Raw genomic sequence first — 6,157 nt, forward strand, 5'->3', positions numbered from 1 at the left:
GCCCTCCCAAAATTTTTAGAACCTAAAATTGAACCAGTGTTTGGAGACCAAGCATTAAAACCACAAGCCTACATGGGACTTTTCACATTCAAGCCATAGCAATGGGCAAGGACCCAGACAGCTCCTTTCAAAGGAGATCAGACTCCAGTCGTTAGTCTTGGCATCAAGCACCTTTTCCTGCAGGGCCATCTCATCCACCTACTCGGATATTTTGTTTTAAAATTGGGCAGAAGGTCTAGGGATGCAGCTCAGCACAGGAGTGCTTGATTCAAATGCCAAGGCCCCAGGTCCTATTCCAGTACAATAAATAAATAAATATATAATATAACATAATATAATAGGAAAGGAGCCCTAATCACAGTGGTGCAAGCCCTACACAGCCAAGCAGTGAGGATTCAAGATCAGTAACTGAGCCCATGAGGCCCGAATCCTGCCCTGTGCAGGGTCCTCAGTACACACAGCAGCGACATTCTGAAGAAGCACCCATCCCCCCTCCTGCAGACAATGCTCTACCACTGCAGGGCACCCCGCAGCCTCCCCTGTGTACCCTGCATCTGCAGTAGAGACACAGACACCTGCAGCAGCCCCTTCCCTTCTGGAAATAGGAACTCACTTCTGCCATGTTTAGGAATGAACCCACCACCTTGCGCATGAGCCACACCACCAACCTAAATCCCTCAAACTCCTATGTAAACTCTCCAGCCTTTCCACTACTCATGGGCACACCTGGACAGAATGCCTCTTCCTAGGACCAACTGGACTGCAGCTGAAGTCAGCTAAAACCCAAGCAGCCGGCTGCACCGGAGTTTTTGCTTAGCCCATTTGAGGCAAGAAGATCCACCCTAACCCTGGGCCACACCTGGTGGCAGCCCACATAAAATGACGTGGACGAAGGAAGCTCTTGCTTTTTGCCTGCTTGCCCTCATTCTCCCCGGCAGGTTCATCTATCCTGCCGCCAAGGCTTTCCTGTGCCGGTGTTAGAACCTGAGCCTTCAGGATTCCGGTGTGTGCTGACAACCAGCTGGGCCATCCAGCCTCATGGACTGAACCGTTGGACTCTTGGCCTTTCCATCGGGAAACAGCCATTGTGGGACCTGCTGGACCACAGCCTCTAGGCCACTGTAATCGAGCCCCCTTTTGATACACAGAGACCCATTCTCTGCTCTCCCTCTGAGAACCCTAACCAACACACGGTTCCTATGTCAGCTCCCCTCATAGTGATTTGGTTGATCTACCCTGGCACTCAGGGCTCTTTTCTTGGGAGTTCCCGCTAATCCCGTCAGGATATTTTAAGGCCACTTTCTTGCCATTGCTTTTGGAGTGTCTCTAGCCTGGCTTCACCTGGAGCCCCAGTTAAAAGGCTCGATTTGCCAATTCCCTCGTAGCTAGTTGTGATCAAGCAGGTGTTGGCTGCCCTCTGGTCGCCGCTTTTAGCCTCTCTGGGCTGCCAGAGCTCCTTGCTCTGTGTGGCTTGTTCCTCCACTTTCAAACCCAGCAGCTGGATGTCGTCAAACATTTCCCTCTCTTAGAAAGCTGGGAAACTCCACACACTTCGTCCTCACACACCTCTCCGTGGGCTATTTAATGCATTGCTGTGAGAAATGACGAGCAGGTTTTTGTTTTTTTTTTTTTTCTTTCTAATGAGGCTGAAAGGGGAAAGTAGGAGGGAAGAGAGTCATAGGCCAGGACAGGGGTCTGGTCCATTTCTGACCTCGAAAGGTACGGTCTGACAGGCTGCACTTCTCAGAGGCACCACTAGGGGGCACACGAGACCGTGGAATGCACCTTGTGTTCCGCGGCTTTCTCCGCTTATGCTTGCCCGGCTTTCTCCGCTTATGCTTGCCCGGCCCTGCTAACGTTGGGAACTGTCCTTCTCTGCCTCCAAGTGGCAGAAACAGCTCAGCTGATCCACATGTCGCCATCACAGGGTACCTGTAGCCCGTGACCTGGGAGGTTCAGACAGGAGAATCGTTTGAGCCAGACTGGGCAACACAGGGTGGGAAGCCCGTCCCTCAAGTGGAGCTCACTGACTGGTGTGTTCCTAGCCTAAGGACACAGGAGACTGGAGACTCCTCCCGGGGATCCAACTTCTACTCCCACCACAAAGAGGCCGATGCCAGCCGCTGAAAGCCACTGTTCCCAAACCTGTTAGTGCTGCTGAACTTGTCCTAATAACATTTTTTAATGATCAAGTAAGCTGATAAGCAAAGTTGTTCCGTCAGCAAAACCAGACAACCAAAGCTAAGTGAGGAGCAGACGAAACTAAAACAATAGAGCAGAGAAGGGGGGTGGGCTGTACTGGAAACCTCCCGGACTTTCTCTCACAATAGTTTCCAAGTGTCTTCAAGACTATCCGATGGCTAGACTCATACCAAGAATCAACAGCAGCCAAATAGGATGCTACAACACTTGAAATCCCAGCACTGGGACGCAGAGGCAGGAGAATCAGGAGTTCAAAGTCATCCTCAACTACCTATGAAGTTCCAGGCCAGCCTGGGCTCCATGCGACTGTGAAAGAGAATTCCTGGAAAGAAAGTGTCCCTGCACAGACAGACTGACTGGACACATCCCCATCCCCCCCCTTCCCCCACCCCCCTTGAAGGCTTGTTTCCAGATCCAGTCCCGTTTCAGAGGTGCGACTTTGGGGGAGTCATCGGAGCAGGAGGGAGGGTGCTGACTTCATGGACGGTCAATTGATCCCAGTGAGGGGTTCATGCTGTGATGGAGGGTTACAGGTTTGCAGCAGGATCGGCTGGGATTCAACCCGGTTTGCCACACCCGGGATGGTTTGCAGAGTTCAGAAAAAGCTACTTGACCCCTCGGGAACTTCAGCTTTTAGGAATGTACCATCGGCCCAATGTCCTGTACAGGGCTAAGGGAAAGGTAAAGGAACAGCGGCCAGCTCCTGGTGCCCACGGGTAGGACGTCCCTCCCGCTTGTGCCCCTCTAGACGAGTCCCGGCAGCCTCGGGGTCTCTAGCTGCTGGGACCCGGGTCGGACCGCGCGGCCCCTTTAAGGCGTCTTTGGATGACCGAAAGGCCAGAGCGACCCTCTAGCGGCAGTCTCGATGGTAAGTCTTCACTTCCGGTCGGAAGTGCGTTTGGGGAGCTGCTTCCGCCGGGGGAGAGAAACCCGCGCGCTTCTTATCGAAGGGAAAGCTAATCTCTGTGTCGCGGCGTGGAGGCGCCGTGGATCCTGCAGTCGGGGCTCCGGAAATCCCTCCCGGGGCTCGAGAAGCCGCTCCGTCTGCGGAAGCCGCTTCCGGGAGGAGCCTGACCCTGGCTGGGCGCGCAGGCGGCCGCGGGATGGGCGGCGGGTGGCAGGGCTGCACGGTGCCCGGGCGTCTCCAGTGTGCCACACACACGAGGCCGTCCAATTAAACTCAGTTGTATGCCTCTTTTTCCCCACCTAGAAAGCGAACTATCCGGCCCCCTGCGACTGAACGAAGTCATGCAGTAACGCCTTTCTCCTCCGAGGAGTTTCAGGTGAACTCAGCGTGGGTGACCCAGGTATGTCAGCCCCGCAGCTCCAGTGTCCTGAACTGGACGGTCTGGGGAAAGGCTCCTGTGTGGCTGAACCTGCCCGAGGTGGGTGCAGCCTTGTACCAGACAGCCCGACCTTGACCTAAAGAAAATCCCCAGAGGAACACGTTCCCTGGGATTGGAATTTGCAGTAACAGGTGTGAGCATCCTAGCAGCAGTTTGGTGATCATGTATGATACTGCAAACAGGACCCTTGCTAGCGCCGTCGGATGTCGCTTATTTCCTTCAAGAGTAAAGCTGTGATCCATTATTTCAGCCCTCCTTATAGATTTAGCTTTTTAGCATGTATGAATGTTTGCCCGGCGCCCTCAGAGGTTAAAGGAGGCTTACCAAAATCCCCTGGAAGTGGGATTACAGACGTGAGCCCCAGTGTAGAACTGAACCCAGGTCCTCTGTGGAAGCAGCAAGTGCTCTTAACTGTTGAGCCAGCCCTCCAGCGATAGCATCACTACCCTCAAAGATAGGGTCTCATTTAACCCAGGCTGCCCTGGAACTTGTTATATAGCCAAGGATAGCCTTTAAACTTCTGATCCTCCCTCCTCCACACCCAGATTGTTGGGTTGCAGGCACCCTCTATCACACCAGTTTCATGTGCTGGGGATCAAACCCAGGGCTCCCACACACACACACACAGGTTTTCTCTGTAGTTTTTGGAGCCTGTCCTGGCACTAGCTCTTGTAAAGACCAGGCTGGCCTCGAACTCACAGAGATCCGTCTGCCTCTGCCTCTCGAGTGCTGGGATTAAAGGCGTGCGCCACCACCGCCCTGCAAATGCAAGGCTTTTTACATACTAGGCAAGTACTCTACTTACTGGGTACATGCTCCGCTCCATGTCAAGTTTAAACAAAAAGACGTGTACATTTGTGAGTTCAGACATTACTGTATAAGACACAGTACAACCAGACAAATTCTGATGATAGAAATATTTCACCCAAAGCCGGGCACTGGTGGTGCACGCCTTTAATCCCAGCACTCGGGAGGCAGAGGCGGACGGATCTCTGTGAGTTTGAGGCCAGCCTGGCCTAGAAGAGCTAGTTCCAGGACAGGAACCAAAGGCTACAGAGAAACCCTGTCTCGAAAAATCAAAAAGAAAAGAAATATTTCACCTAGACTCCCGGGTAACCAGGGGCCTCCCGTGGCTGTCTTTGTAGTGTGGTTGAGGGACTAGAATTTGTATTTTACATAGCTACATGGGACCAGTGGTCACCATGTTGGAGTTCCCGGGTCTGGCACACCTCCAAAAGCGTGGTGACAGGAGTCTGCCGTAGTTAAGGCATGCTTCATGCTTTCAAGGGCCTTGTGGGCTTTGCTGGGGTGTGGCTCGGTGGTGGAGCATGTGCTTAGTATGTCTGAGTTCCATAGACCTCAGATGTCCAAGTGGACATCAGTAGTGTACAACAGCAGGAAAGAGACCACACGTGAGGACGCGCCAGGACTGTGGTCCTGCCAGGGAGGTACAGACGGGACAGGAAGTACAAGCACTGAGGACAGGGATGGAGGGGAGGAGGAAAGTCAAAACTGGGATGAAACCACAGGGTCCTTTGTCATCAGAGGCCCTGCTTATGGCCGTCGACCCGCAGGATTCCCAGGAAGGCCCACAGTTAACCCTGAAGAGCAGAAGCTCGGGGGGGTCACTGACCTGGGGAGTGGCCAGCCCTGGGTGCCATTGGAAGCCTTGGCACCTCGTACACCCACCTGGGGTGAGGCGGTGTCCTGTGGGGTGAGGTCTGATGGCATCTGCTTTCTTGTTTCAGGTCATCCGACTGGAAGATTATTGTGTGCACTGAGTGAGAACCTGGGCCTGCTGCGTGCCCCTGAACCTGTGGGTTTGACTCTGGAGTGGCGCTCGCCAGCTGAAGACTGCTTTGTGTGGTGACTCTAAATAAATGGAGTTTGGCCACACTCTGGATTGCTTGTCTGACAGTGTCTCGCTGTGAAGCTGACCAGCCTGGTGCTCAAAGATCCACCTGCCACTGCCTCCCAGGTACTGGGGTGAAAGGCATGCACCACCACCGCCCAGTTTCCGTGTCCAGTGTGGGTTTGTTTGGCCAACGCGTGTTAAGTGGCCCTGTTCCCAGCTGTTGGGGGTACAAAGCACACAGCTAAAAGTTTTATAGGGAGTGTAGGTGCTAGGGGCACAGTGTCGTCCAGGAAAGTAAGGTGTGAGGTCCCTGGTATCCACGCCCTTCTGGGCGCTCCTCTCATCTCCGTAGGAGTTAGCAGACGGACAGTGGCTGTTCTGGGATCTGCCCCCCGTGTGCCCTGGGGTTAGTGAAACCCACTGGTGTGCCTCTTTTTCTTTAAAGTATGTGTGCGTGGGTATTTCTTGTTGTCCTACCTTGCAGGTAGGTGGTAGGGACCCTGTATTTTCTGTAGGGTCAGGGTCATGGCATCTGGGGGTCATTCTTTTGTGTTTCCTCTGGCCCAGTGTCCAGCAGGATCAGAACTACCGTTGTCCCCACTTCTGCCCGATTGATCGTCTAGGGGACCGTGTCACAGACTGGATACGCTGCTGGCAGTGGAGAGTTTGTTTGTTTACAGGAACAAAGCCAGTGTGGCTTGTCTCCACACTGTGCTCCGGCTGTTTGCCCGGTGTGGAAGATCAGCTTGCTGTG

The 6,157-nt window shown here is 53.7% G+C and overlaps 1 long non-coding RNA gene and 1 other non-coding gene across 2 annotated transcripts; both read left to right on the forward strand.

Annotated features, from left to right (window-relative positions):
* Positions 1 to 3,115: 3,115 nt before the first annotated feature.
* On the forward strand, positions 3,116 to 5,449 carry LOC101986273. The gene is made up of 2 exons (XR_258345.2): positions 3,116 to 3,509; positions 5,297 to 5,449. It is a non-coding gene; the product is annotated as an uncharacterized LOC101986273 (long non-coding RNA).
* Positions 3,546 to 3,732, forward strand: LOC113456388. The gene has a single exon (XR_003377210.1).
* Positions 5,450 to 6,157: the final 708 nt, after the last annotated feature.

This window comes from Microtus ochrogaster, chromosome 7 (genome assembly GCF_000317375.1).
Source record: "Microtus ochrogaster isolate Prairie Vole_2 chromosome 7, MicOch1.0, whole genome shotgun sequence".
Lineage (NCBI taxonomy): Eukaryota > Metazoa > Chordata > Mammalia > Rodentia > Cricetidae > Microtus > Microtus ochrogaster.